Below are 11,320 nucleotides of genomic sequence, written 5' to 3'. Positions count from 1 at the left end.
GAAGGAGGGCTCTTTCATCCATGCCTTTGGTTGCCTCCTTCTCCCTTCTCCAACACCTCCTCCTCTCCCGTGGTGCTTGGCGAAGCCCTGCAGGATAGCCACGCTCCTCCATCACCACCACGCCGTTGTGATGCTGCTGGATGGAGTCTTCCTCAACCTCTCCCTCTCTCCTTGCTGGATCAAGGCATGGGAGACGTCACCGGGCTGTACGTGTGTTGAACGCGGAGGTGCCGTCCGTTCGGCGCTTGGTCATCGGTGATTTGGATTACGACGAGTACGACTCCATCAACCCCGTTCACTTGAAGGCTTCCGCTTAGCGATCTACAAGGGTATGTAGATGCACTCTCCTTCCCCTCGTTGCTGGTCTCTCCATAGATAGATCTTGGTGACACGTAGGAAAATTTTGAATTTCTGCTATGTTCCCTAACAGTGGTATCAGAGCCAGGTTTATGCGTAGTTTCTATGCACGAGTAGAACACAAAGTAGTTGTGGGCGTTGATTTTGTTCAATATGCTTACCGTTACTAGTCCAATATTGATTCGGTGGCATTGTGGGATGAAGCGGCCTGGACCGACCTTACACGTACTCTTACGTGAGACTGGTTCCACCGACTGACATGCACTAGTTGCATAAGGTGGCTAGCGGGTGTCTGTCTCTCCCACTTTAGTCGGATCGGATTCGATGAAAAGGGTCCTTATGAAGGGTAAATAGCAATTGGCATATCACGTTGTGGTTTTTGCGTAGGTAAGAAACGTTCTTGCTAGAAACCCATAGCAGCCACGTAAAACATGCAAACAACAAATAGAGGACGTCTAACTTGTTTTTGCAGGGTATGCTATGTGATGTGATATGGCCAAAGGATGTGATGAATGATATATGTGATGTATGAGATGATCATGTTCTTGTAATAGGAATCACGACTTGCATGTCGATGAGTATGACAACCGACAGGAGCCATAGGAGTTGTCTTAATTTATTTATGACCTGCGTGTTAACATAAACGTCATGTAATTACTTTACTTTATTGCTAACCGTTAGCCATAATAGTAGAAGTAATAGTTGGCGAGACAACTTCATAAAGACACGATGATGGAGATCATGATGATGGAGATCATGGAGCCCCGAAGATGGAGATCGAAAGGAGCAATATGATATTGGCCATATCATGTCACTATTTGATTGCATGTGATGTTTATCATGTTTATACATCTTATTTGCTTAGAACGACGGTAGTAAATAAGATGATACCTCATTAAAATTTCAAGAAAGTGTTCCCCCTAACTGTGCATCGTTGCGAAAGTTCGTCGTTTCGAAGCACCACGTGATGATCGGGTGTGATAGATTCTTCCGTTCGAATACAACGGGTGTTGACGAGCCTAGCATGTACAGACATGGCCTCGGAACACATGCAAAACACTTAGGTTGACTTGACGAGCCTAGCATGTACAGACATGGACTCGGAACACAAGAGACCGAAAGGTCGAGCATGAGTCGTATAGAAGATACGATCAACATGAAGATGTTCACCGATGTTGACTAGTCCGTCTCACGTGATGATCGGACACGGCCTAGTTGACTCGGATCATGTAATCACTTAGATGACTAGAGGGATGTCTATCTGAGTGGGAGTTCATAAGATGAACTTAATTATCCTGAACATAGTCAAAAGGTCTTCACAAATTATGTCGTGGCTCACGTTTCTGTTCTACTGTTTAGATATGTTCCTAGAGAAAATTTAGTTGAAAGTTGATAGTAGCAATTATGCGGACTAGGTCCGTAAACTGAGGATTGTCCTCATTGCTTCATAGAAGGCTTATGTCCTTAATGCACCGCTCAGTGTGCTGAACCTCGAACGTCGTCTGTGGATGTTGCGAACATCTGACATACACGTTTTGATGACTACATGATAGTTCAGTGAGTAATGCTAAATGGTTTAGAATTGAGGCACCAAAGACGTTTTTGAAACATCGCAGAACATATGAGATGTTCCAAGGACTGAAATTGGGATTTCAGGCTCGTGCCCACGTCAAGAGGTATAAGACCTCCGACGATTTTCTTAGCCTGCAAACTAAGGAGAAAAGCTCAATTGTTGAGCTTGTGCTCAGATTGTCTAAGTACAACAATCGCTTGAATCGAGTGGGAGTTGATCTTCCAGATGAGACAGTGATGGTTCTCCGAAGTCATTACCACCAAGATGCTAGAGCTTCATGATGAACTATAATATATCAGGGACATATATGATGATCCTTGAGATATTCGCGATGTTTGACGCCACAAAAGTAGAAATCAAGAAGGTGCATCAATTGTTGATGGTTGGTGAAACCACTAGTTTCAAGAAGGGCAAGGGCAAGAAGGGATACTTCATGAAACGGCAAATCAGCTGCTGCTCTAATGAAGAAACCCAAGGTTGAACCCAAACCCGAGACTAAGTGCTTCTGTAATAAGGGGAACAGTCACTGAAGCAGAACCACCCTAGATACTTGGTAGATGAGAAGGCTGGCAAGGTCGATAGAAGTATATTGGATATACATTATGTTTATGTGTACTTTACTAGTACTCCTAGTAGCACCGGGTATTAGATACCGGTTCGGTTGCTAAGTGTTAGCAACTCGAAATAAAAGCTACGGAATAAACGGAGACTAGCTAAAGGTGAGATGACGATATGTGTTGGAAGTGCTTCCAATGTTGATATGATCAAATATCGTACGCTCCCTCTACCATCGAGATTGGTGTTTGTGTTGAGCATAGACATGATTGGATTATGTCTATTGCAATACGGTTATTCATTTAAGGAGAATAATGGTTAATCTGTTTATTTGAATAATACCTTCAATGGTCTTACACCTAAAATGAATGGTTTATTGAATCTCGATCGTAGTGATACACATGTTCATGCCAAAAGATAGTAATGATAGTACCACCTACTTGTGGCACTGCCACTTAAGTCATATCGGTATAAAACGCATGAAGAAGCTCCATGTTGATGGATCTTTGGACTCACTCATTTTTGAAAAGTTTGAGACATGCGAACCATGTCTATTGGTGTATATGCATAAAGAAACTCCATGCAAATGGACCATTTGGACTCACTTGATTTTGAATCACTTGAGACATGCAAATCATACCACATGGGCAAGATGACTGAAAGCCTCAGTTTCAGTAAAATGGAACCAGAAAGCAACTTGCTGGAAGTAATACATTTTGATGTGTGCAGTCCAATGAGTGCCGAGGCATGTAGTGGATATCATTATGTTCTTACTTCACAGATGATTTGAGTAGATGTTGAGTACATTTACTTGATGAATCACGAGTCTGAATTATTGAAAGGTTCAAGTAATTTCAGTGTGAAGTTGAAATGTCGTCGTGAAGAGAGGATAAAAGATCTATGATATGATCATAGAGATGAATATCTGAATTACGAGTTTGGCACAGAATTAAGACATTGTGGAAATTGTTTCACAACTAATACAGCCTGGAACACCATAGTGTGATGGTGTGTCCGAACATCATAACTGCACCCTATTGGATATGATGCATACCATGATGTCTCTTGTCGAATTACCATGATAGTTTATGGGTTAGGCATTAGAGACAACCACATTCACTTTAAGTAGGGCACCACGTAATTCCGATGAGATGACACCGTATGAACTGTGGTTTAGAGAAAACCTAAGCTGTCATTTCTTAAAAGTTTGGGGCTACGATGCTTATGTGAAAAAGTTTCAGGCTGATAAGCTCGAACCCAAAGCGGACAAATGCATCTTCATAGGACACCCAAAGCAGTTGGGTATACCTCCTGTCTCAGATCCGAAAGCAATAAAGGATTGTTTCTAGAATCGGGTCCTTTCTCGAGGAAAAGTTTCTCTCGAAGGAATTGAGTGGAAGGATGGTGGAGACTTGATGAGGTTATTGAACCGTTACTTCAACTAGTGTATAGCAGGGCACAAAGAGTTGTTCCTGTGGCACCTACACCAATTGAAGTGGAAGCTTATGATAGTGATCATGAAACTTCAGATCAAGTCACTACCAAACCTCGTAGGATGACAAGGATGCGTACTACTTCAGAGTGATACGTAATCCTGTCTTGGAAGTCATGTTGCTAGACAACAATGAACCTACGAGCTATGGAGAAGCTATGGTGGGCCTGGATTCCGATAAATGGCTCGAGGCCATAAAATCCGAGAGAGGATCCATGTTGAAAACGAAGTGTAGACTTTGGGCAGAACAGCTCGATGGTCGTAAGGCTGTTGAGTGCAGATGGATTTTAAAAGGAAGAACGGACAATGATGGTAAATGTCACCATTAAGAAAGCTCGACTTGTCGTTAAGATGTTTCCGACAAGTTCAAGGAGTTGACTACGATGAGACTTTCTCACTCGTAGCGATGCTAAGAGTCTGTTGGAATTATATTAGCGACTGCATTATTTATGAAATCTTGCAGATAGGATGTCAAAACATTGTTTCCTCGACGTTTTTTTGAGGAAAGGTTGTATGTGATACAAACCGGAAGGTTTTGTCAATCCTGAAAGATGCTAATAAGTATGCAAAGCTCCAGTAATCCTTCTAAGGACTGGAGTAAGCATCTCGGAGTTGGAATGTATGCTTTGATGAGATGATCAAAGATTTTGGGTGTATACAAAGTTTATGAGAAACTTGTATTTCCAAAGAAGTGAGTGGGAGCACTATAGAATTTCTGATGAGATATGTTGTTGACATATTGTTGAATCAGAAATGACGTAGAATTTCTGGAAAGCATATAGGGTATTGGAAGTGTTTTTCAATGAAAGCCTGGGATTAAGCTACTTGAGCATTGAAGCCTCAAGATCTATAAGATAGATCAAAACGCTTAATAGTACTTTCAAATGAGCACATACCTTGACATGATCTGAAGTGTCAAGATGGATCAGTCAAAGAAGGGAGTTCTTGCCTGAGTTGTAGGTATGAAGTTAAGACTTAAAGCTCGACCACGGCAGAATAGAGAGAAAGGACGAAGGTCGTCCCCTATGCTTAAGACATAGGCTCTACAGTATGCTATGCTGTGTACCGCACCTGAAATGTGCCTTGCCATGAGTCAGTCAAGGGGTACAAGAGTGATCCAAGAATGGATCACAAGACAGCGGTCAAAGTTATCCTTAGTAACTAGTGGACTAAGGAATTTTCTCGATTATGGAGGTGGTAAAAGAGTTCGTCGTAAAGGGTTACGCCGATGCAAACTTTGACACTAATCCAGATTATTCTGAGTAGTAAACTGGATTCATATAGTAGAACAGTTATTTGGAGTAGCTCCAAATATAGCGTAGTAGTTGCATCTACAAGATGACATAGAAATTTGAGAAATACATACGGATCTGAATGTTGCAGACCCGTTGACTAAAACCTCTCTCACAAGCAACATGATCAAACCCAGAACTCATTGAGTGTTAATCACATAGTGATGTGAACTAGATTATTGACTCTAGTGCAAGTGGGAGACTGTTGGAAATATGCCCTAGAGGCAATAATAAATTAGTTATTATTATATTTCCTTGTTCATGATAATCGTTTATTATCCATGCTAGAATTGTATTGATAGGAAACTCAGATACATGTGTGGATACATAGACAACACCATGTCCCTAGTAAGCCTCTAGTTGACTAGCTCGTTGATCAATAGATGGTTATGGTTTCCTGACCATGGACATTGGATGTCATTGATAACGGGATCACATCATTAGGAGAATGATGTGATGGACAAGACCCAATCCTAAGCCTAGCACAAGATCATGTAGTTCGTACGCTAAAGCTTTTCTAATGTCAAGTATCATTTCCTTAGACCATGAGATTGTGCAACTCCCGGATACCGTAGGAGTGCTTTGGGTGTACCAAACGTCACAACGTAACTGGGTGGCTATAAAGGTACACTACAGGTATCTCCGAAAGTGTCTGTTGGGTTGGCACGAATCGAGACTGGGATTTGTCACTCCGTGTAAACGGAGAGGTATCTCTGGGCCCACTCGGTAGGACATCATCATAATGTGCACAATGTGATCAAGGAGTTGATCACGGGATGATGTGTTACGGAACGAGTAAAGAGACTTGCCGGTAACAAGATTGAACAAGGTATCAGGATACCGACGATCGAATCTCGGGCAAGTATCATACCGATAGACAAAGGGAATTGAATACGGGATTGATTGAATCCTCGACATCGTGGTTCATCCGATGAGATCATCGTGGAACATGTGGGAGCCAACATGGGTATCCAGATCCCGCTATTGGTTATTGACCGAGAGATGTCTCGGCCATGTCTGCATGACTCCCGAACCCGTAGGGTCTACACACTTAAGGTTCGGTGACGCTAGGGTTATAGAGATATTAGTATGCGGTAACCCGAAAGTTGTTCGGAGTCCCGGATGAGATCCCGGACGTCACGAGGAGTTCCGGAATGGTCCGGAGGTAAAGAATTATATATAGGAAGTGCTATTTCGGCCATCGGGACAAGTTTCGGGGTCACCGGTATTGTACCGGGACCACCGGAAGGGTCCCGGGGGTCCACCGGGTGGGGCCACCTGCCCCGGGGGGCCACATGGGCTGTAGGGGGTGCCTTGGCCTATATGGGCCAAGGGCACCAGCCCCAAGAGGCCCATGCGCCAAGAGAGAAAAAAGGGGAGAGTCCTAAAGGGGGAAGGCACCTCCGAGGTGCCTTGGGGAGGATGGACTCCTCCCCACCCTTGGCCGCACCCTTCCTTGGAGGAAGGGGCAAGGGCTGCGCCTCCCCCTCTCCCTTGGCCCTATATATAGTGGGGAAAAGGAGGAGCAAACCAATCTAAGGCCTGGCGCCTCCCTCTCCCTCCCGTGACACATCTCCTCTCCTCCCGCAGCGCTTAGCGAAGCCCTGTTGGAATCCCGCTACTTCCACCACGCCGTCGTGCTGCTGGATCTCCATCAACCTCTCCCTCCTCCTTGCTGGATCAAGGCGTGAGGAGACGTCTCCGCTCCGTACGTGTGTTGAACGCGGAGGTGCCGTCCGTTCGGCGCTAGGATCATCGGTGATTTGGATCACGACGAGTACGACTCCATCAACCCCGTTCACTTGAACGCTTCCGCTTAGCGATCTACAAGGGTATGTAGATGCACTCTCCTTCCCTCGTTGCTGGTTTCTCCATAGATAGATCTTGGTGACACGTAGGAAAATTTTGAATTTCTGCTACGTTCCCCAACAATCCGCGCGTTTCTGGACTGACCTTTGGATAGGTACTCAACCCCTTTGGATAGAATTCCGGGAGTTGTACGATATTGCCGTTGACCCCGCGTTATCGGTGGCGGATGCGCTTGCCGCGACGCCACCTGAGATTCAGTTCAAACGGGAACTCAACGGACCCGAGCAGGCAAGCCTCGCGGCCTTGAGGCAATTAATCGAACTGGTGGGTCTTTCGGATCAACCTGACACGGTGAGTTGGGCGCTCACTAACTCAGAGAAATTCTCGATGAACTCCTTATACCGCAAGTTGTGTCGAGGGCCAACACAGCCCGTGATTGCAGGATTATGGAAAGCGCGGATGCCTTTGAAGATTAAACTTTTCATATGGCAACTGTTTCGCGATAGGCTTCCCACCTCCTTGAACGTAGCCAAACGTAATGGGCCGGCCACGGGTCCGTGTGCGTTATGTGGGGAACCGGAGGATGCCAATCATGTGTTTTTCCGGTGCCCGTTAGCAAGGTTTGCGTGGAGTGCTGTCCGCACCGCGGCAGGTGTCCTTTGGACCCGCGCTCGGCTACTGAGCTTTTCAACCTCCTTGATGCGATTAAGGGCCCAGCATATCGGGTTATGTGGAGTTGTGTTGGGGCACTTCTCGGGGCCTTATGGCTAACTAGGAACAAGTTTACTATAGAAGGGTGCTTCCCAAATCATCCGGCTAATATCATCTTCAAATGCAACCTTCTATTGCAGCAGTGGAGTCCGTTGGGGAGGCGCAAGGATGCTGAGCTAATCAAGACCGTCCAACAATGACTGGTGCAAGTGTATGCGGTGGCTAGGGAGTCATGACTTCGGTTCTTTTGTTGCTTGACGAGCCTGCGTGCTCTGTACGGGCTTTGCCCTGTAATCTCGTTTGGCGGCTTGTTTTTAGTCTCATCTGAACTTTGATGCTCAAGCCTGCAGGGCTTTTGGTGTTGTATTAAGACTTGGTTTGTGGTACGCTGTCGTTGGGGTTTTATTAATTTAAAGCCGGACGCATCCGGCGTCTTCGTTCTAAAAAAAAACTTCTTGAGTTACAAAGAAGACCTGGCCTTTTCTGTACAGATCGTTGATATTTATAATTATCTTTTCAAGTGAAAATAATATACCACATTGAATATCTATGACCATTTCTTCATCTATTTTATAAAATGTACAAATCATATTTTTAGAAGCTTTGGAACGTAGAACAAGTTATGGGCAGGAACGTAACTAAGAAAAGATAAAAAAAATATGACTAGACGTTTGATGTAGTCAATTTTACACTAGTGTGCTAATAAAAATATATAATTTGTATAACATTGAAAATAAATTCCTGACAGCTCGATGGTACAATTTTGATCCAACAACTTTAAGGTTTTCTTTTTTGTATTAGTTGTCAAAGTTAGAGAAGTAGCAAAAGCCGAAGAAGATGAGAATCAGGAAAAGGGAGACGAGTTCCAGTTGGCGCATGTTTTGGAAAGCAACATTTACTTAATTAGCAATGGATGCCCCATGCTAAATATAGTTTGAATTTTCTATTCACATAATTCGAAAATTTAGGTTTATGGAAAAAAATTTCCTTTTATTTTGCAAGCATCTTTTTGAATTGATGCATGCATGAAAATATGTGTTCAAATATCACTCACTCTATATTCTGCAACAGAAACATTATAATCCAATGTAATTGATATTTACCTTGACGATGAACTGGAGTTAATAATTCTTACACTTTTTAAACTTATGTATTGTTTTGCCAATGTAATTGATAGGTACGCAAGAAGGCGTCATCTTCGTCTTTAAATAATCACAAAGACTCAGCGCTGGATGAACTTATTTTGAAGTGTGGAGGTCTTCCCAAAATGATAGTTGCCATAGCTGCTGTACTGGCCACGCGGACGGTGGGATTGATGGATACTGTACATTCCTTGAATCACAGATTTATGCAGCATCTAGAGACCAATCTGGAGTATGATAGTCTGCGAGCCCTATTTGATTGGATGCATTCCTACTTCCGTAATTGTCCGGATTCACTCAAGCCATGCATCTTTTATCTATCAATTTTTCCTCAAGGTTGTAACATTAGGCGCAGGCGGCTAGTTAGGAGGTGGATTGCAGAGGGTTACTCTAGGGACAACGAGAAAAGATCCGCTGAGGAGCAGGGTGAGAAGTTCTTCTCCAAGCTCCTCGCGCTGAGCATAATCCAGCAGATACCAGAGGTCGGCACCACTGCCTTTGGTGAGACAAGGATGGTAAGGTGCCAGGTCACTGGCTTCATCCGTGAGTACATCGTCTCACGGAGAATGGAAGAGAACCTTGTGTTTGAACTCGGGCCCAATTGTGCCCTAACGACCCAGCGAACAGGGCACCACCTTATCATACACAGAGACTGGGACAGAGACAGGATTGTATTCGAGAACATTGACTTCTCACGGCTACGGTCAATGACAGTGTTTGGAAAGTGGGAATCCTTCTTGATCTCGAAAAACATGAGGCTGGTTCGGGTGCTTGATTTGGAGGATGCATCAGCTGTCAAGGATGAAGACCTCAGGAAGATTGTGAAGCGGCTGCGGCGCCTTAAGTTTCTCTCTTTACGAGGATGCAACGATATCTTCCATCTGCCGAGTTCACTTGGTGTTCTGAGCCAGCTCCAGAGCCTGGATGTGAGACACACCTCCATTGTCACCCTGCCAACCAGCATCACCAAGTTACACAGGTTGTAGTACATTCGTGTTGGTACCACGGTCCCAGCATCAACGCAGGCTGCATCCTCTAGTTGGTTGCCACAGTCCCGCAAAAGTCATGGCCTAGTTGGCGTTGAGGTGCCTAGAGGGATTGGAAAATTGACGGCGCTGCACACGCTCGGTGTTGTCAACATCGGCCTTCAAGGGGGAAGGCCACTCTGAAAGAGCTCAAGAAGCTCACCCAATTGCGCAAGCTCGGAGTGTCTGGCATCAACATGCATAACAGCAAGGAGTTCTTGTCTGCAATCACGGGTCATGTGCATTTGGAATCCTTGTTGGTGCGGCTTGACAAGGACAATCAAGGTTGCTTGGACTTGGATGACACCCCCATGCCTTGGGAGAACCTACAGAGTCTTAAATTATATGGGCTTCAAGACAAGCTGGCACTATCAATGAGCAATCTTAGCAAGCTCAGGAAGTTGAATCTGGAGATGGACACTTTGGAGCCAAGTGACATTAAGATCCTTGCCAAGCTACCAAAATTATGCATTCTGCGCCTTCGTGTCAAACAACTTCGGGATGACAGGCTCCATTTCTATGTTGAGTTGTGTGGGCAGCAGCTGAACACCTTCGAAATGCTGAAGATTCTTGAGATTGCTAGCAGCTCCAGCAACTTACATGTAACCTTTGGATCAAAATCGATGAAGATTCTTGAGCTGCTCAAGCTTGACTGCTCCAGTGCGTCTTATCAGCTCACTGGCCTCAATTATCTATCTGAACTAAAGGTAGTCTTGCTTAAGGGCACCAATGATGAAACAATCAAGGCAGACCTTCAGAGCCAGCTCGACAACCATCCAAAGAAACCTGTTGTGGAACTGGAGGAACTACCATGTTCGTCCTGAAATGTCATTGTCTTTTCCATTTACCTCCGAAAAAGTCAACGCCACAAGAAGAACATAAAGTGACTGATTACATCAGTCAACCCTGTTGATTCCTCTTGTTGATATATAGCTATTATATGCCATGTGCTACTGAGTGTACTTCTCAACATTTCCTTTTTGTATGACTAGACTAGTATTATGTCTTATGACCAGACAGACTTATGCCCGTAGGAGGCCCACTGGACAGGTTTAGTTAAGGGCTTAGCCCGTAAGTTATCTATTTTATTTTCCATTGTGTTATATATACTAGTTGTAAGACTCTATGACAATCAAGCAATAAAATAAATCTATTGCCCGGCTTTCAGAGGAGCCGGACCCTAACCCTAGCCACCTCCAGCCCTTGCGCCTCCGCCTCCTCTCTCGCGCACGACGGCGCCTGTCGCCGGCGCCACGAACTGCACGCCAAGCACCCTCTCTTCCCCTACAACCTACGCCCTAGACCCGGTAGGGTTCTAGCTCCTACCAATTTGGTATTAGGTAGCTTGGGTCCGATCATGTCTG

At 44.7% G+C, this 11,320-nt stretch overlaps 1 pseudogene; it reads left to right on the top strand.

Moving 5' to 3' along the window:
• The first annotated feature begins 8,972 nt into the window (after nucleotides 1–8,972).
• On the top strand, nucleotides 8,973–10,947 carry LOC125505987 (annotated as a pseudogene).
• Nucleotides 10,948–11,320: the final 373 nt, after the last annotated feature.

Source organism: Triticum urartu, chromosome 5 (assembly GCF_003073215.2).
Source record: "Triticum urartu cultivar G1812 chromosome 5, Tu2.1, whole genome shotgun sequence".
NCBI lineage: Eukaryota > Viridiplantae > Streptophyta > Magnoliopsida > Poales > Poaceae > Triticum > Triticum urartu.
Note: the sequence above shows the minus strand (reverse complement) of the source record. Positions and strands in the feature narration are given on the sequence as shown.